This window comes from Puma concolor, chromosome C2, assembly GCF_028749965.1.
Source record: "Puma concolor isolate L17-30 chromosome C2, mPumCon1.1.hap2, whole genome shotgun sequence".
NCBI lineage: Eukaryota > Metazoa > Chordata > Mammalia > Carnivora > Felidae > Puma > Puma concolor.
In genome coordinates, this window is record NC_141675.1 from 79,861,564 (window position 1) to 79,881,961 (window position 20,398).

The window sequence follows — 20,398 nt, forward strand, 5'->3', positions numbered from 1 at the left end:
ATAGTGTAACCTGAAACACAGTAGGTTCTCAATAAATGCTTGAGAAAAGAAGCCTTGAAAAGGAGGAAACTTGCTCCTTAGAACGAACTTCAAGAAGATGGGGACGAATCGTGGCAAAACAAAGAACAGTCATTCATAAGGAAATCCGTGATACTCAGGAATGGAACCAGTGTTTGAGTTTCTGATAAGCAGGATATACTGTCTGTTTTTATTCTTGGAGGCTTTTATCATACAATACTACATTATGTTGCAGTCTGACTTTCACACAAATTGGATCCCAAAACTTACAGGAATTAAAAATACAAACTCGTGGGCAGTATGTGTTTTATAAATTACAGAAAACAGTAGTGTAAAGACATGCATAGTGAGTACAGTTAAGTCTGCAGCAGGCACCGATACCCAGGAGGAAGACGTGGCTGAGGCTGCCGAGAAGGCACGGGAGCCGGGAAGCCGGATGAGGAGAGCAGGTGCACGGTGCGGTGTTCAGCGCCAGGAGAGATGGAGGGAGGCCATCTTCTGCGGGGAGGCTGGATGAGGAAGCCGGGGCAGTGGAGGCAGTTTAAGAATCCTGCAGAGGTAAACCCTCTGTATATCCCTAAGACATTTCTTTTCTTTTCTTTTCTTTCTTTTTTTTTTTTTTTAATTTTAAGGACCTTATTTTTGAAGATTGGTTTTGGGTTCACAGCAAAATTGAGAGGGAGGTACAGAGATTCCTCATATCCCTCCTTCCCCATACACACGCATAGTCCCCCCAACCCCCGTTATCAGCAGCCCCCACCAGCGTGGTCCCGGTGTGGCAGTTGAGGAACCTGCATTGACACATGGTTATCACCCAAGGTCCGTACTTTACATTACGGTTCACTCTTGATGTAGTACATTCTGTGGGTTTTGGACGGATGTATGATGACATGTGTCCACCCTTGTATCATACAGAGTATTGTGTTGCCCTAAACATCCTCTGTCATCTGCCTGTTCTTCCCTACCTCCCACCCCAGCACCTGGAAACGGCTGATCTTTTTACCATCTCCATGTATCCATGTATGGTCTTGTTGAATGGGGCCAACTGACTTTAGGAACCTAACCTCCATTGCTTTTTGTCATTCTGGCCTTTGTCACAGCGTTTCCTCAGCCTAGATTGCTGTTCCTTGCCCTCGTCACCTGTTGAACTGATCTTCAAGGTCTGGCACCTCCGCCATGAGGCAGGCCTTGCTTTCCACCCTTTGCCCCTAAGCAGGAAACAATCACTTCCTCTCGACAATTCATTCCTGTCTGGAATCTGGCAGACATATAGCAAACACTTGTTGAATGGACGGACGGATGCACAGATGGACGGATGGGCGAGTTTGCCATCACTCACAGTATGCTCAAACTTAGTTCCTTTAGAATAGAATTATAACTTGCTCATCTCTACACCCTCTAGGACCAGCACTGAGAAGGTGCCTCTCCGTCCATCCATCCATCCATCCCTCCCACAGTAGACTTTCAGGCTCTATTTCAGTGTTGTAGCAATGAACAGTTCATTTGTTGATAGTCTGCACAGAGAAAATGGTGTTCTTTGGGGTATGTTTTCATTCTTATAAGGTCTGTCTGTAATTTTTCTTTTTCTTTTGACGTGTACGGACTAAGGAAGAAATGGCTTGTTTGATCTGCACGTGTCATCGGTGTTCAAAGCAAATGCTCTCTCATTCCTTCAGCCGGCTTTGTACGAAAGAGAGCTCACTGGGTTTAGAAAGGCACTGTCTCTCAGAGTACGTGGCAGGTTCTTACTGACTTGCCTTAGGGATAAATGCCCTTTCCAGTGTTTTGAAAGTTGGTGCCAGGATGCCACAGTGCTCATGGTTGGGCTTCCTTGCTAATGTTTTTTACTTTTATTTTTTAATACAGTGACAGAATGCATACCGCTGAGGTGGTAAATGGGAAAAAGAAGTGCAGTGGAATAAACTGTCTGTTTCTTGGGGCCTTTCGTATTAATCACAGGAGGAAGCATCAGTCATGGCCAGATGAGAGAGCCAGCTGACTTAAGCTCACGCCAGATCAACATCAGAGTAGCAAAATCGAGGAATTTGACGATGCTGAATTGGGGAAGTCTAAGGTGCTTAGAGCAGCAGTGCTGGACAGATCAGAGAGACCATGTAGTGAGGCAGTTCAGAGTCACCTTGGAGGGTGTGCTGCCTGCCCTGAACACCCCCCTGCTCCCACTTCTGAGGCGGTCAATCATGAACTTGCATTTCTGACAACCTCAGAGGTTGTGCCAAGGCTGTTGGAAACCGCTGACCTAGTCCAGCTACTGGTTTGTTTTTTTTTTGTTTTATTTTTAGAGATGGGGAATCGAGACCTGGAGATGAGTGGAAAAGACTTGTCCAGAGTCACACAGCTTATAGGAGCAAAGCTAGAATCAAAACCCGGAATCCTGACTTGCAGAATGTTCCATACTGTCACCAGAGCCAGTCCAGGAACCATGTTATTTTTAGTTCTGCTGCAGAGTGACCACTAAGTTTCACTAGCTGTGCCCGATCTGGTCACAGACTTATTTTTCAGGGCCTTCCACTTAGCTCTCTCCAGCTACATTTCCTTGTTCAGTTAAGCCACAGCTTGGCCGCTGCTGTGGGCTAGGAATTGCACTGAAGCTAGAAGTGGTTTAGCACTGTGGCAGTCGGAAAGTATGGCTATCAGCTGGTCAAACCTTGACTCGATTTATGTTTTCATTTTCTGATTTGAAAGGGAGGACAGTACCACCTCCTTGGGCTGCAGGTCAGGTGCTGAGCACGTACCTGGCTCTCCGCGTACATTCTGGCGCTCGTCACAGTCATTATTACTGAGGAGAGTGACTGTGGGCCCCTCCCTCAGGGTAGGTGGCTTCCTGAACTTTGTAGAGGGAAGCTGGGATTTAGTGGAACAGACACATGGCTTAAAGTTTGGAGGACTGGGTTTCAAGACCCAGCTTTGTCACTTAGCTGCATAGTCTCGGGCAAGTCACCGGATGTCTCTGAGCTGTGATTTGAAGCAGGTAGACTTAGTTTATGTAATAAGGCAGCGTAAGGAGCAAGAAGAAGGATGGGAATTGGGAAGAGGTGGAAATCTGTGCATTAGATACAGGTTTTGGGTTGATGGGGAATGAATTTGACGGGGGTGGGGGCCGTAGAAGGTGTTGGGTGGCCTTTAGGAGGAGGGGGCCGTAGAAGGCATTGGGTGGCCTAAGGCTTGGTGTTGGAGGGAGCAGAAGGCCTGGGGGTGGTCCTGTGATGGTTGACCCAGCCAGCCTGCCCAGAGAGGGGCTTGCCCCCAGTCCAGGAGAAATGTCATCACTCCCATGTCAGGACACTGGGAGGGATGGCTTGTTGAAGTGACATGGGTACTGGTGCTGGAGCATGACTGGGGAGTCTGGCCAGGGTCATGGTATTTGCTTTGGACTGGGGGCCTTGAGGCACACTCACAGTAAGGGCCAGCTTAGTGGTGAGACTCAGGATTGACCCTGACACCTTGGCTGCTGGGTTTAGTGAGCAGCAAAGAGGTTAGATCAGAAAGGTACTGAATATGATTGCTGTATCTTTCATGATGGGTTCAGTCTGGGAGAGGCCTGGCTAAAAGTTGGGGTGGTCCTGGGGAAGACAGAGATAAGGTCACCCACCAGCTTCAGTTTTCTCACCTGTAAAATAGGAGTGCTGATGGGGATTATGCTGATGTTATCTGTTCTGGCTGGATTAAGGATTAAATACAGTTGACCCTTGATCCACACAGGTCTGAACTGCATGGCTCCACTTACGTGTGGATTTTTTTTCAATAAACAACAGTATAGTCCTGTAAATGTGTCCTCCTTGTGAGTTAATTAATAAGGTTTTCTTTTCTCTAGCTTACTTTGTTGCAAGAAATCAGGGTATGAAACATGTAACGTACCAAATATGTACTAACTGGCTGTTTATGTTATCAGTAAAGCTTCTGGTCAACAGTAGGCTATTAGTAGCTAAATTTGGGGAGGAGTCAAAAGTAATGCACAGATTTTGGACTGTGCAGGCAGTTGGTGCCCCTAAGCCCCACATCGTTCAAGGGTCAACCGTACTTGTCTGTGGGAAGGCACTTCTTGGTTGCGGGACGCCAGAGCAGCGCCTGGCGTCCCTGTTCCAGGGCAGACCAGAGAGCAGGAGAAGGAGGAGAGATGCAGAGGCACAGCTGCGGGAAGACTGTGGGAGCTCATCCTAGGGAGGACAGTGATAGCTCCTGCCGGCGGAAGGTCAGGGATGCTGGGAGGATGTAGGCTTTAAGAGCCCGCGGGAATGTTGCTCAGCTGGGCTCCTTGGCTCATACTCTCCTTTCACAGTGAAGTTTTCAGCACAGCTGGGCTTGGGGGCTCGGATGGGGTGGGGGGGTGCTGTAGTGCCCTTGGTTCACCAGAGTTAGAAGAGCCAGGCTTTCATGCTGTGGCTTGGACAGACGCATCAGAGCCATGGGTGGAGCTCCCCGGGTGTCCAGGCTCCTCCTCCCTGCAGAGCTGGTCTGTGTTTAGGGAGAGACCTGAGGATTCATCTTGTGTCACCTACTGGGAGGCACAGAGGGACGTCTGTCTACAGCTGGACGCATCCCATCACCCCCCCCCCCCCCCACCGCCTGTGCTTTGCAAGCCCCTCCCTTCCCACCCCTCCTCCTTTCTCTGGCGGTCCTGACTCTGCCCTCATGCTGTACCCCAGGGACGCCCACCCTCCGTGTTTCCCCTCTCCACATACCTTTGTTGGTCTCTATTGTCCGGGGACTACCCTAAGCACCTTGGGGGGTGAGGGCTACTGTTCGTTTTTCCAAGGTCCCAGCATCTCCCATTTCTTCAGGTCATAACTTAATACAGTATCATTCTTCCAGTAGTTGTCTTCTGCCCATTGCATCAGGCTGCTTTTCCTTGGCTGGCATTAAACCGCTAGTAATCATTTACCTCTATGGTTCCCTTCACTGTGGGTCACACGGTTGGATGGTCACAGGGAGATTCCTGCAGGTGTTTTGCTTTTGGTAGCTGACTTGTGCATGAGCGAAGGACATTGTTGCCTCCATGGTTACTGTCTGCCATTCCAGGGGCTGGCTGAATAAGACACCGGTTCAGCCGTCTAGGAGGCTGTGGTCTACACAGGAAACAGACATGCAAACAAAATTGGGGCAGCCGGTGACGTACCGTGTGTGTGTGTGTGTGTGTGTGTGTGTGTGTGTGTGTGTACCATACGCAGAGGAAGTATCCCAGTAGCAAGATGGGGGAGAGAGCCCATCACGCTCTGAGGACACTCAGACGTGTTAGGACACCAAGAAGAAAAAAAGACATTTTGAAAGCACTGATGGGGGCCCCACATAGCCACGGTCCTCCCCATTCCCTATAATCACAGAAGCCTGTTGACTCCCGGGGTTTGAATTTATGCTGTCTTCAGAGTGAAGCTTCTCTTTGGCCCACAAGTGTACCTCGGAGGGCGCTGAGTTCCTCCCAGGTTCCTGCCTCAGCCCTCCAGCTCATTTCCTGCCTCAGCCCCGTGCCACGGGGGCTGGGAGGAGGGTCCAGACTGGTCTGTCCCCCTTGGTTTCCCCTGGATTCCAGAGCCCCTGCCCTTCCGGGGTGCCCATATCTGGAACACGCCTGTTTCCCCAGTGCATGCTGTCCTCTAGTACTTTCTCTGCTTGCTCTCCTATTTCCATTTAAAGCCCTCTTGAGCAGGTCTGAGTGTCTCCTGCCAGCAGCATTCCTTCTGGTTTACTGGAACCCCCCTTCTCATCCTGCCGGGAAGCCAGCCGTGAAGGGGACTTCAGCCCAGCCACTCTGCAGTCTCTTCTCTCCTCCAAGATCGTGACCCTCCCTCTGGCTGGAGCAGTGACTGACCTGGCTGTCGACATGAGCCCCCTGACCCCCTGCATATGAGGCTTTCCTTCCCTTCCTAATCTTTGCCCAGCTCCCCCAGCCATGGGGCTGTTGGACAGGCACCTACAGGCCTGTTCTCCTGTGCCTCCCTTCACTGCCTGCCCGACAGAAGTAACGTGAGAAGCAACACAGAGGGCTGCCTGGCTCTGTTTTTCGGAGGAAGTCAGAATGGCCCTCTAGCAATGCCTGGGACAGTGACAATATTTGGGTTGATTTCCCTGTGGATTTTACTTCTAGGCACAAATACATGCACTGCCCTGTTAGGAGAATTTTTAGGAGAATTGCTTTTTGAGTGGAACGGAGTGGAAGGCACCTACCTACCGTTTTCTTCCTGCTCTGCTGTGCACTGGCTTCTGTGATCTCTGACTCTGCTCTAGGGAACACATTTCCGCCCCGCAGCGTCCCAGCTGGCCTCCTGCCATCACTCACTGTCTCCCATGGCCTCTGGGGAAGTCCTTTCCCCTGCACACTTCCACCCTGCTATGATCCGACCCTGCCTCAGTTCCAGAACTGTCTCCAGCCAGCCCCTTGCCAGTCAGACTCTATGCTTCCTCCTTCCTGTGTTCCTCGGCACACTGTCTTGCACACCTGTGTGTCTTACTTAGCATGTGCTTTCCCGTTGGTCCCGAGGGTCCGTCGTTTCTCTCTGATGAACACCTGCTCATCCTTCAAGATGCAGCACAGATGTCGCCTCCTCGTTTTTTAAAAAAGTTTATTTATTTTGAGAGAGAGAGAAAAAGCATAATTTGGGGAGGGGCAGATGGAGAGAATCCCAAGCAAGCTCCGCACTGTGAGTGCAGAGCCCGATGCGGGGCTCAAACTCACGACTCAGGTGAGATCGTGACCTGAGCCAAAGTCAGATGTCTCCTCCCGAACCCCCTCTCACCGCCCCCTCCCCCCCCCCCCCCCCCCCCCCCCCCCGCAAAGAGGTGAAAGCAAAAACAAACCTAAATTTTATTGTATAGAGTAAACCATTTCAAATACTCGGGACCAAATAAACAAGGAAATGAGAATCACTCATAAATTCACTATTTAGATACAGGTGCTGTTTTAATGATCTTGAAGAGTTACTTTCATTACTTTTTTGTGCGTTTGCGTTTTACTGACTTGATGTCTTACTGCGTATACAATTTTGTATACAATCATTTCACCAAACTGTAGAGCATAAGCCCCTTCTCATGGCATTAGGGATTATTCATACATGTAATTTTTGATGACTGCCTGTTACTCTGTCTTCAGAATGTACCAAATTTTTTAAATCTTTTTTTTTTTTGTTTTGGTAGCTGACATTTGAGTTTCTAATTTTTCATTATTGTCAGTAGCACTGTGATGTATGTCCTTTTTACGAAATTCATTATCTATACCTCCGACCATAAGGCAGGTTACTAGGACGTGAAATTGCCTGCTCAAAGGGCACGAACTTTTTTCACCCTTAATTTCAGAATGACTCATGGTCGCTGAAGAAAATTAGGAACATGTGGGGAAGCACAAAGAAGAAAATAAAAACCACCTGTAGCTCCTTGCAAAAAGCAGTGTGAAATTTGATGTGTAATTGTGTGTGCCATCTCTCTCTCTCTCTCTCTCTGGCCCAGGAATTGGTGAACAGTTTCTGTAAAGGTCCAGATAGTAAATATTTTAGGCTTGTGGGCCTCATATGGTCTCTCTCACGTGTTCTTCTTCTTCTTAAATAAAACTTCTAAAAATATAAAAGCCATTCCTGCCTAGTGTGTCGTACAAAGAGTTTGCCAACCTGGTGTTAGCCTCCGAAGTGGGACCATGCTGTACATTACTATTTTGGAATTGTTTTCCTCCCTAAGGTAACTACCTTCTTACTGCTCCTCATGGTTTTCTGTTTTCTGTCGCCCAAATAGTATTCGTGGGTTCTTGCTGGAATGCCCATGCCTCTGATAGAGAATTTAAAGCACACGTTATTGTGTATTTGCAGAGATGTCTGTTTTTCTTTCTTTCAAAAAAATTTTTTTAATGTTTAACTTATTTTTGAGAGAAAGAGAGACAGAATGCGAGCAGGGGAGGGGCAGAGAGAGAGAGAGAGGGAGACACAGAATCCGAAGCAGGCTCCAGGCTCTGAGCTGTCGGCACAGAGCCCGATGCGGGGCTTGAACTCACAAACCGTGGGATCGTGACCTGAGCCGAAGTGGGTCGCTTAACCGAGTGAGCCACCCAGGAGCCCCACGATGTCTGTTTTTCATGTGTTTTTTTATCTCTTTCTTTCCAGCCCCGCAGGGTGCCTGAGTGGTCCTTGGTAGATGCACAGTATATTGGCGTGAGTTTACCCCTTCAAAATGCCTGTGGTCCGAACATTGCTATTCCAAGGTTTGTTTCTTGTGCTGGGAGCATCAGCATTACCTGAGAATTGTTAAAACTGAAGAATTTCAGCTCTACCCCAGAATCTGTGTCTAAAGTACCTCAAGGATGTGTGCAGGTTCAGGTTTGAGAAGCAGAACTTGGAAGAGTTCACCTCTGCTCTTTTGGGTGTATATTTACTTACAGGCATCCCCTCCCCCATTGTTGTCAGTAGTAGGAACCCCTTGGGACTGAACCTCGGGTATTCACTAGGTCAGGAACTGGCCAGGAGGGCCAGCACGGTTTGTTTCAGATGTGACACAGGCTGCCATCTTGCCTCGTGGAGCAGATGAGGTTGCCATGGCTTTTGGCTAGAGATGGATGTGATGATAGAAGGAGCAAACATTTCAATAGTACCTGTTGTGTGCCGGGCCCTCTGCCAAGTCCTTGACACATGTTCGCCACGGGTGAGGCTCGATGGTCTCAGCTGAAGGGGATGGAGTGATCTTTAAGGTTGCCGATTCTTTTTTTTTTTTTTTTTTTTAATTTTTACTTATTTGTTTTGAGAGAGACAGAAAGCACAAGTGGGGGAGGGGCAGAGAGAGGGGGACAGACGATCCAAAGCTGGCTCTCAGCTGACCAGCAGAGGGCCCGATGTAGGGCTTGAACTCACAAAGCTCGAGATCGTGACCCGAGCCCTAAGCCGAAGTTGGACACTTAACTGACTGAGCCACCCAGATGCCCCTGCTGATTCTTAGCCTTCAGAATCAGCCAGAGAATTTAAAAAATATGTACATGCCCAGCTCCCACCCCAGTCCTGGTCATCTAAGGATGACCTAGATTTTAGTACAAAACCCAGTCAGGATCCTGTGTCTTTTACCTGAGGACACACTTCCCAGGACCCAGAGCTGCTCGCCAGCCTGCCGTGATGGGCAGGAAGTAGACCCTGGTGAAGAGGGTGCCCCTTGGTCCTCAGTGCGCCGAAGCAGACGGGTCACAGGGTGGCCAGTGACTTGGCAGTCGGGGTGCGGGGCCCAGGCACCAAGTCACGTGCTATTCTTCCCTTTCCTTCCTTCCTGGTGCCTGTTTCTGGGGCTCTGCTGGAGGGGCGTGAGCCATGTCAACAGCTCCAAGTGACTGAGGCAGCTGCCGCAGCATCTTGTATCCTCCTTCACCTTGGCAGAGTGGTGGAGAGCACTTTCAAGTCAGGAGCAAAAGAGTCTGCGTCCTCTCTGATTTTTCAGTCTCCTCAGTGCCAGGGTTTCTCCTGGGAAGCCTGGTCAGCCCTTGCTTCGGGTCGTGCCAGCCAGAGGCAAACAGAACGGGATGCTTGCCGAGGCTTTGCAAAGACATCATAGGGAAAGGTGCACAGACATCATAGAGAAGCCAGGGGTGTAACTGGCGCTCTGTTTATGTGGCAGCTGCCGTGGAAAGCAGGAATAGCCTTGTTACCAGGAGAGTTGCTGTGCATCGAATGCTCATTGTGCCAGGCACTCTGCCTGCATTATGTTTCTGCTAGGCCTTTAACAGCCAGGAGAGGCCTGGGAGGTTGGATGCCTTCCCCCGAAGTGGCTGGCTGGGATGTGAACCCAGTTCTGCTTGATTTCAAAGTCCACGATCTCATTTGTCATGGACACTGCTTCCCTGGCTGCTTCTGTGTTGATTTCCTCCCCTCGGCCGCTCCCAGGGGTTTAACCAAAAAGCCCACGGGGTTAGATTGAGCTCACGATTCAGGGACACGTGGTAAGGGATACCAGGAAATGGGGTGGCCTGCATCAAATGGGCAGACATTTCTGGCCATCGGAGGTGCTTGAGGAGACTGTCAGATGGGGACTGAGCTGGCCACAATGTTGTGAATATAATTGAAAGCTCCAGTCATAAAGCAAGATACCGAGCGCATTAGATGGGGATGTAGGTAGACTGGGCACTGGCCAGGTGCTGAAGGTTTTGATTTTGTGTGGCCTGCTTCCAGCCATGAGAGCCGTGCTGGCAGAGGACAAGCGTGGCCTGAGAGCTTAGCAGGCAAGGCATCTCGGGCCCTGGTGTCGAGGGCCTCGGATGATAAAGGAGTTGGAGAGTGAGTCTCTTGACCTTCTTCCCAAAGTTTATAGGATCTGCTAAACCAAGTTTTTGCAGGCTGGTGGAGAAAAAGCAAGGGTGCCTTCTTTCGTTCAGTAAGCATTTGCTGTGTGGCCACTGTGGCTGGAGGGGGCAGAGCCGACCTCCAGCTAAGGATGAGCAGCAGTGAGCCTGAAGGAAAGGTCAGGTTGGGGCCTACCAGGAAGAGGGTGCTGTGCAGGTGAAGGCGTAGATCAGACTTGCTCATCTCGGTGTGCCTGAGGTGGTCAAGTGTCGGGTACCTCTTTGCTGCCCTTGATCTTGATAAAGCTGATGGCTCTGGATTCGCTGCCTTGGCGTGTGGGACCAGAAGGATCTCGGAAATTCACAGGACTTTGGTCTCCTTCTAGTGATTGGAAGCTGGTGAAGAGGGGGGGACTTGGAGCCCTTGGGAAAAGTTCCATTTTGTCCCTATCTTCTTTTCCCGCCCTTCGGTATGAAATAGATTGCACTGTGTATTATTAACCCATCAGGTGCCTACTTTATCTTCTCTTGCTTCCAGCCGGGAGAAGTGCTGGGGGACACTGATGAGTTACACTCTCGTGTTCTGTTCGAACAGCCCAGGAATGCTGGCTTATGGGAAATGTGCCTTGCTGGTGGTGTGGAGGCTGCAGACCAAAGGTGGACGGCATGGTGTTAGCTGGGCCAACAATGGTTTAATAATTTGCTTGTCCATGCCTTCCTGTTGGGTTCCTTGTGTTATTCAGCTCCATATCCAGGGTCTTCCCCACAGCACGATGCCTACGCCAATCAATTGCTCAGTACATTTTTTTGCCAGATGTGTGAGTGAAGGACTTCCCTCGTCTGCCTTCACGTGCTCATCCTCTGTTACAGGATAAGGCCAGTGAAGGTGAGTGAGAGAATGCGTGGGAAGTCCCCTTAAATTCTTGGGCAGGAAAGTTTTGAAGAATTCATGGGAAAATGTCATGGGTACCTGGGTAGCTGATAGCCAGGCGCTACACTTGCTAATGTGTAGCGCATTTATAACCGCGGGCCAAGGCATGCCCTGCGCAGCTATGTTTAAGTAAGTGATCTCAGTACCAGCTTTGGTTCACATTTCATGATGTCCGAAGAAAGGGCCAGAACCGTGCGTGTGTATATGAGGTATGTGGCGGGAGAAGGTGATCCATGGATGTGATGTGGGGGGGGGGGACATTGCTCAGGCTGTGGTTTTGTGGCTGGACCCCAGACCCTCGGTGTTTTGTTCTTGTCTGGGATGCCAAAATGATGTCCCCACATCATGGAGCTGCCTCGTGAATGGGGAAGCCGGCCCATTCAGTGGCTGAGTTGGGTCTCACGTCGTCGTTTCCTTGCGAGGTCACAATGCAGTCCTGTGTGAAGGCTCCCCTCTTCTGTGCCTCTTTTCCTCCCAGACAGAGGACATTTGGCATTATCCGTGTCAAGTTTTGGTGGATATGCAGGGAAGATAAGCAGATGGGCACAGAACCGAGGAAGGCCGACCTCCCTGTGCAGTGTGCAGAGCGTCGTGTCAGACAGAGCTGCTGTCTCGGGCCACTCACCGAGAAGCCTTGGCTGCGCTGGAAAGGTCTCCAGGGCACGGGTGCTCAGCCCCGAGACAGGGTGTGGAACTCCTGACGCTACCTACGCTCCTGGCAGGGGAACCCAGGCCCGTGGATTTTGGTGGGTTGTGCTGGGTGATCTTTTCCTGCTTACCAAACGCAAGGACCCCGGGGTGCGTTGAAACCCTGGGAGCTGGATGCCCTTCGAGGGCCCGGGTTTGCAAAAGGCTCCACATGGTGCGGTGGCGGCCGCTGAGGTGTTGGGACGGTATGGGAAGGAGTCGCTACGCACAGGCACAGGTGTGGCACGAGGTGTCAGAAATCCCTGAAGACAGAAGTCCGTGACAGTGTTGCTCTGAGCTCTTGAGCAGTGTTTGCAGATGGTCACTAGCCTGTCTGTCCCCTTAGCCCTGTCGGCAGAGATGCCTTCTTTCTCTACTCCTTTTGGTGGCACGGGGAGAAAAGGCTTGGGTTTTAGAGCCAGAGCGACCGGGTTTTGAATTTGTTCTCTGTCACTTTAGAGCTCTGGGACCTTGGGCAAGTGGTTTCTCCTCCCCGAGCTCCAGCTTCTTGGTCTGTATAGTAGGGGGCTTACCCTGCAGGGTGTTGCAGGGATTGGCGAGAATGTCTGTCGAGCACCCACGCTAGCATGTGGGAGGCACCCCGTGAATGAGTCATGAACATTAATCTCCTTTACCCACCCTTGTTCCAGGGGAGGGGGTAACTCTCCTTTCCTGCCACGAGCCCCTCAGTTTGCCGGCTGTGTGCCTTTGCTCACGTAATTTCTACTTTCTAGAAAGCCACCGTTCCTTCGCATGTTATTATTTCCATTTGTGCGGATCGAGCCTCTGCGTGGTTTCTAGGACACCCTCCCCAGGCATCCCAGCAGGCAGTGGCTTCATCTCCTTCTCTTGTGATGTGGCTCATCTCTTACCTGGGGCTGTGTGCTGTGAGTTATGCTCAGGAACTTCTCACCTGTCAGCTCCCTGAGGTCAGGGTTTCCGTGTCATTTGCCTCTGCCCTCCTTGTGGCACCGAGCACAGTGCGAGGCCCATGGGAGTGGGTGCCCCAGTAAATGGGTCTTAGGTGACTGAAAAAAAATGATCGGGCTGAAGGCTGGCATTCCCCTGGCTTTAGAATCTGAGAGGAGAAGAAAAAATGGTTCAGGAATGGAGCGTCAGGCCTGCGGGTTCCTATTTCCTCATTCAGGGTGCAGGTTGGGATTGCCCGGAGCCACAGTTCCTTGAGACTTACCACCTCAGGCCTAAATCTGCCTCCTTTAATTACCTCCTTTCCAGGGAACAGGAGTCCTTGTTGTCTGCCCAGAAGCAGCTAATTATAGCTCCAACCTCCAGGCCCTGGTGCGCTTCTAGGCCACAGGGCTACGCAGCCTGAGCCGTCTGTTGATTTTGGGATTTCCTCAGGGATTCTTTATATTTTCAGGTTTTCATTAGGGGCCGCTTTTTATTTTGAATCCAGCAAGGAGAGTTGAGGGGCATTAACTCTTCCGAATTTTCTATGTGGACTTTAAGGGAGAGTTAAAGATCTGGAGAAGGGGAAAGAGGGTCAGAGTGGCTTTCAAAGAGGGCCTTGTGTACTCTGTGATGTCCACAAGAGTGTCATTTCGTCATGGCTTCCCCAAGAAAGCTGCCTCGCATTTGACTTTTCTGACCTCTGGGTCACGCTATTTGTAGCTCTTTCATTTTCCTTGGAAATTAGCACTTTTTATTTTTTTAGTTTTAAAAGATTGAAAATAAATGTTCTTAGTAAAAATAAAGTGAAATAATACAAAAGCATTTATAAATGTCCTATTTCGGGTCCATTCCCCGATTGTAACCATTTTTTGTTTTTAATTCTTTTTTTTTGGTTTGTTTTGTTTTTGTTTTTAATTCTGCGCATGGTTATTGTCCTGTCGCTAAGCAATGTGCGTATGTCTTTAGTTTTTGAGTTATTAGTTACATATATATGCCTGCTGACTTTTGTGATATGCAAGGACTAGCTTGTTTTTTTTTTTTTATTTATTTTTTTTAATGTTTGTTTATTTTTGAGACAGAGAGAGACAGAGCATGAACGGGGGAGGGTCAGAGAGAGAGGGAGACACAGAATCTGAAGCAGGCTCCAGGCTCCGAGCTGTCAGCACAGAGCCCGACGCGGGACTCGAACTCACGGACCGTGAGATCATGACCTGAGCCGAAGTCAGACGCTTAACCGACTGAGCCACCCAGGAGCCCCAAGGACTAGCTTGTTTACACCCACTGATACTTTTCATCCTCCTGCCCAGTGTTTGATAGTTACATCACAGATCTGCTGTCTGTTAATTTCCTTTCTAAGTTTATGTCGTGTGCACAAATCTCCGTTTCTTGCTATAGCAACTTTTGACTGTCTCTCCTCACCCGCCATTTTGTACAATGAAGATGCTGGGGATTCTCTCCACCTTTCCTGTCGCACTTTTACTCCTAATTTGTCACTTACATTTTATGTGACATTTGCCTCTCCGGCATTTATGATTGATAATGTAAAATGCACTGTACATGGTTTTGCAACTTCTGCCTTCTGTGCTATGTCTGTGGGTTGACTTCAAGAGCTGAAAACAATCAACAACGTTTAGTATGATTTCTAGGTAAATATTGCTCAATACGGGGCTAAGTCATGTGCTGTGGTTTCATTTCCTTTTCTAGGGTTCTGAGGTCACCACCTTCAAGCCACTCACAGGGGACCAAACTTTCCCTTAGCATCAAAATCTAATAAGATTCTTCTTGTTCTCCTCTAGTTGTTTAAAATCGTCCCAGGTTTTTTGTTTTGTTTGCACAATGAGAAGAATGTTTTTTAATATTCTTGGAGTTTGAGGTTGTATTGTTTGGTTGGAAGAAGAAAATTAAGTATTTTCTACCCATATATCCCATATATCTTCTGCCTTTCTAGTTGTTCTCTTGCCTGCTTAGAGTCTCTTCTGTGTTTTTGAAGTTCATTAACTTTTTCTTTTATGTTGGGCTGGTTTCTCTAAATTTGGTCATGATTTCTTATGCAGTCTTTTGTTTTGTTCTGGAGTTTCTGATTGCCTTCTTCTATTTAAATCTCCAGGCTTTATCAGAGTTTCAAGTATTTCCAGGCTCTCCTGGAGGAGTCCTGAGTCATGCTATTAGCTATTAGTCACCGTCATTATTATGCAAAAGTAGATATATTATTAAAATATTTTCCACCAATATTTTCTTTTAAAAAATTAATTAATTATTCTTTTTAGAGACAGAGAGAGAGAGCACGCACTCAGGCAAGGGAAGGGCAGAGAGAGAGGGAGAGACAGGGAATCTTAAGCAGGCTCTGCTGCAGAGCCCAACACAAAGCTCGATCTCACGACCCTGAGATCATGACCTGAACCAAAATTCAGAGTCGGACACTTAACCAACTGAGCCACCCAGGTACCCCACCAATATTTTCTTAAACATATTCTTACCAGACAGTTTTGTTTGGTCTTTTTTTTTTCCATTGCATGTTTATTAACATTTCCAGTTTACTTTATAATTCTCTTTATAATGGCCACTCATGATCCATTGATTAGATGTACTATTTTTAAATTTAGCCATTTACATATTTTTTGGATTTGGATCATTACCAATTTCTGCTCTTATAAATGACACTGTTATGAACATTTTGATGCATTAGGCCTTTTTCCTTAATTTCTTTTATGAGTGCTTCATAGGGAAAGATAACTGGGAAATCTGTGGCATCATCTTTAAGGACGTAGTTCCATGATAATGCTTGTGTTGGATTCTAGTAGGGATCACTTAACATTTCTTATTAAGAAACTTCTTGGGGGGAAAAGGAGCAGTAGGAAGCAAGAGAGCAGTACCACTTCTGAATCAACATGTTGAGTTTTCTTGGGAGCTTAGGAAGATCTTGTGTGTCTTACTGTAAAGCTAATACTGCCTAGAAATCACCCTCTAGGCTCAGCTGGGGATGTGTGACTTATGCCCATGATGCTGTTATCACTCACGAGCTTTGTGTATTTTTTTTTTTTTTTGGCCAAGTATTATTCATGATCACCTCCAACTGGATCACCTTTGTTCACTGGAATTGTCTTTCAGTGACTGTTGGATAAATCAGAATCATTCTCAAAAATCAAAGAGATATTCCCAGAATATCCCAGAATATTCCCAAATATTCCCGTTGAGAATATTCTGTAAACTCTACATCTGCTTGTACACATAGTTTCTTTTTCTTTCTTTCTTTCTTTCTTTCTTTCTTTCTTTCTTTCTTTCTTCCTTCCTTCCTTCCTTCCTTCCTTCCTTCCTCCCTCCCTCCCTCCCTCCCTCCCTCCCTCCCTCCCTCTCTTCCTTCCTTCCTTCCTTCCTTCCTTCCTTCCTTCCTCCCTCCCTCCCTCCCTCCCTCCCTCCCTCCCTTCCTTCCTTCCTTCCTTCCTTCCTTCCTTCCTTCCTTCCTTCCTTTTTTTCCCCCACCTAGTTTCTAAAGAAGGGACTTGAGCAGCGGCAGGGTTATTAGAATAAAGGTACCACTGTGAAAAATCCACTGTCACAAGAAGCCTAAATTGTGATAATATTGAAGAGACTGACTTATTGTTTTATTATAACCCCATAGCTTTGCATTATTATACAACTTCCTCAGTCTGGCAATATTTGCTTTATGGTATTTACAATGTCCACGTGACGTAATTATGTAAGAGTGGAACCCTTGCTTTGCAAAAAGCTTTGCAGTTCATTGACGAACACTGGTTACGTGTTAAAGAATACCTTTCCAGTTGCATTTGGTTCTGAGCTTAATGAGTCACAGTCTCGTTGTTTTGGATAGTGGGTGATAATAATGTATTAAAGGTGACATGAGATGCATAGATCTAGAATATCACAGCTGGAGAGGACCTGGTCCAGCAGTCCCACTTTAATATGAGGAAAAGGAGATCCAGAGGGGAGAAGGTCTCATTTCAAGTCATAGGAATAGTTAGAGGCAGAACTAAGTCTTGTCTTCATACCTCCTCACTTCTAGTCTATTGGTTTTTCTTATATCATCTATTATAATTTAAAATATTTGCAGTTTTATTTCTAGGTGTATCACTGTACTTTCAGGGCTAGAAATTAGAGAAATTCTCTCATCGTCTAGAAAGATGCAGAATATTTAATAATCGAGAGAATACATTTGTCTGGAATGGAATCAGGAGGAATTTAAGCTCTGAGACATAAGGGATCCTTTCTGAGATGAGAGAAAGTGCTGGGCAAGCCAGACACCCTTTGTTAGGTTAGAACTGGAACCATGCTCTTGTTTCTAAACTTTGGGGGAATTTGGGGGTTTCTTTTTGGCTAAGATACTTCCAGTCTCTAGGACACAGAGTCTATATCTGTAAAGTAACAGAGTTGGACTTTGTGGGCTTGGCTTTGTGGACCCTGCACCTCTGAGCTCCATGAGTTCATGATTCTGGGTTATGTCCCATGTCCAAGATGACTCGAAAAAAATAAGAAAGCCCTTGCTGAATCATTACTAGCGTCACCTGCTTTAGTTCGGCTGGGAAGTAGGTCAGAGCTTGGCGGATACGAAAATGTGGTTGGCTTCAACTGTGAGCTCTGCCCGGGTCCCCCTTGTAGATAACCTGCCTTGGAAAGGGTCTGTGGGAGGAGCTGACACCTTGAGGTGGGAAAGGGCAGTTTGTGGCCCTAGCATTGCCGTGACTGATAGGGGAAGGAGCTTTCTTTCGGAGGGTAGGTAGGGGGTGAAGGAGGCACCACTGGTGACGACTAGCAAAAGGGAGAAGCAGGCATCAATTGACTGCTTATTGTGTATGGAGCACTGGTGAATATTCTTTTTTTAAACTGCTTCCGAATACATAGGAAGTAGGTGTCATTATTTGGATGTTAAGGATGAAGAGATTGAGGCTTGGAGAGATTGAGTTATTTGTCCGTGGTGAGGCTGCTGGTGACCGATGGTTCAAGGAGTCGCTGTTGGATCTGGCTCCAGATTCCCTTTTCTTTGCATGGTCCAGTGTGCCCCAGCGAAGGGGACAGACACGGTCCAAGGCCTTATCCTGCTTGCAGTCTGGGAAGTGAAATGGACAACACACAAGTAAACATCCCTGCTTTCAAAGAGTGAAAGGTGCTAGGCAGGAGAGCAAAGCAGCATTAGGGGACCGGGGGTGGGGAGGGGGGGTGGGATGGAGCCACATGTGGTATGTTTACATCCTAGTCCAACACATCCTAGCTCAGTAAGATTGTGCATTACTGAGCTGAACTGGCCCAAGGAAACCAAACAGCTCTGGACTAAGATGCTTGAGGTTAGACTTTAGCCCCTGTCATGCTATGAGCCAACTGTGTTTCTTGGAGAAGTCCCCTCCCCATCATTAATATCAAGGACAGGAGACCCTGTCCTTCCTGCCACACTGGACGATGAGGAAAGAGAAAGTGAATCGATGTGATATGCAACCATTTTTAAAAGATCAGTTTATGAAAATACAAGAAATGTTTTTAACAGTTTTGGTCAACTTTTATTTTTTTATTTTTATTTTTTAAATGTTTATTTATTTTTGAGAGACAGAGTGTGAGCCATGGGTGGGGCAGAGAGACAGGGAGACACAGAATCCAAAGCAGGCTCTAGTCTCTGAGCTGTCATCACAGAGCCCAATGCAGGGCTCAAACCCACGAATCGCGAGATCATGACCTGAGCTGAAGTTGGACACTTAACCGACTGAGCCACCCAGGAGCCCCAGTTTTGGTTAACTTTTAAATGGAGATCTCACGTGTGCCTTGAGGGAACATATTTTTTATGGCCACTCCCTTAGTCCAAGAATGAGGACCCCCAGGCCAGTCTTGGGCAAGTGTGGGTTGGGTTTGTCAGCATCTGGACCTCTGGAAGCGTGTGGCTGAGAGCTGGCCACAAGGTTGGGCTACTGGAGGAGAGAAGGAGGGATGGGTACACAGCAGCTGGGGCCAGTGAGGTGGACTGGGTGTCTGGGGGAGGCAGGAGGCAGATTGGGTCCAGATTTACACACAGTAGGGCAGTCGGGCAGGTGGACAGCAAGAACGTATTGAAGGCCTGCTATGTGCTGGGCCATGGCTGAGGAGGGAGACCTTGTGAATCCGTTCAGTGTTTGCTCTAAGCTTGCTCTGTGCCCAGTGTTCTGGTTGTTGAGAAATCATGTGCTTCTGGCCCTTAAGGAGATACTACCCAGTAATTAATATCAGTCCCTGTCCACAAATATGCAGATCAGCATTTAGTTTAGCAGGTTAGTTATTCATGTATATGGTGATACTTATTTATGTATTGTTATTATTTTTTAGTGTGTATTTATTTTTGAGAGAGTCAGAGACAGAGCGTGAGCAGGGGAGGGTCAGAAAGAGAGAGGGAGACACAGAATCCGAAGCAGGCTCCAGGCTCCGAGCTGGTGGCACAGAGCCCGACATGGGGCTTGAACTCATGAACCACGACATCATCACCTGAGCCGAAGCCAGATGTGTAACCAACTGAGCCACCCAGACTGAAGGGGCACCAGCTCTTCCAGGGGAACCATTTTGTTCATAGATTGTGGAGAGGATCTGGGGTCTTAAGGGAGGGATTGGGAAAATTGGGGTGTTGTGAGGACGCTTGGGGGCCTTGAAACAGAAGCTTTTTAACAAAAGGCAAGGAAATACTGAAATATTTTAGCAGTGCGTGTGACCATATCTCTGTGTACTGGTGCCTTGCGGCCTTGTATTGGGTGTGCCATCGCCTTTCATGTCACCAGTGTAATAGTTGATGTGCACCCAACGCACAAAGGAGAGAATGACTGGAAAAGCCTCACGGAGTCAGTGATGTGGAGCTGGGTCTTGTGAGATGAATAGGAGTACGGTAAAGAACTTTCTAGGTTAAAGGGAGAACATGAGCAAGAGCACCAGCATGTGAAACAACATAGAACTTGACTGACTGAGGGCTTGGGGCCTAAAGGATTTTGTGCTCAGGGGACTGTGAGTGAGCACAGTGGTACCATTGAGCAGGGAGGAAGGAGGTGGGGCCCCATGTCCATTTTATCCCTCTCACAGGGGAAGGGGAAAGATCTGGACAGATCTGGACCGGGAAGGAGCAGGCATGTTTTATCTTCATTTTTATTTTATTTTGTTTTATTTATTTATTTATTTATTTATTTATTTATTTATTTATTTTTTAATTTTTTTTTTAACGTTTATTTATTTTCGAGACAGAGAGAGAGACAGAGCATGAACGGGGGAGGGTCAGAGAGAGAGGGAGACACAGAATCTGAAACAGGCTCCAGGCTCTGAGCCATCAGCACAGAGCCTGACGCGGGGCTCAAACTCACAGACTGAGAGATCATGACCTGAACTGAAGTTGGTCACTTAACCGACTAAGCCACCCAGGCACCTGGAGAAATTCTTTTTTTTTTTTTTTTATGTTTATTTATTTTTGAGAGAGAGACAGATATAGAGTACAAGTGGGGGAGGGGAAGAGAGAGAGGGAGACACAGAATCCAAAGCAGGCTCCAGGCTCCGAGCGGTCAGCACAGAGCCCGATGCGGAGCTCGAACTCACAGACCGCGAGATCCTGACCTGAGCCGAAGTCTGACGCTTAACCGACTGAGCCACCCAGG

General features: G+C 48.0%; 1 protein-coding gene and 1 long non-coding RNA gene across 8 annotated transcripts in view; one reads left to right on the top strand and one right to left on the bottom strand.

Moving 5' to 3' along the window:
• The window catches only part of LPP (LIM domain containing preferred translocation partner in lipoma), a 679,749-nt gene that overhangs the window by 19,138 nt on the left and 640,213 nt on the right, over positions 1-20,398 (top strand). The gene's annotated exons all lie outside the window — the stretch shown is intronic.
• LOC147577352 (uncharacterized) lies at positions 173-6,503 on the bottom strand. Of its 3 annotated transcripts, none has more exons than XR_015240195.1 (3): positions 6,311-6,503; positions 4,719-5,102; positions 173-4,509 (listed from the first exon to the last, which is right to left on the bottom strand). It is a non-coding gene; the product is annotated as an uncharacterized LOC147577352 (long non-coding RNA). The 3 variants fall into 3 exon arrangements; XR_015240196.1 differs by having other exon boundaries at positions 173-4,491; positions 6,199-6,503; XR_015240194.1 differs by having other exon boundaries at positions 6,199-6,503.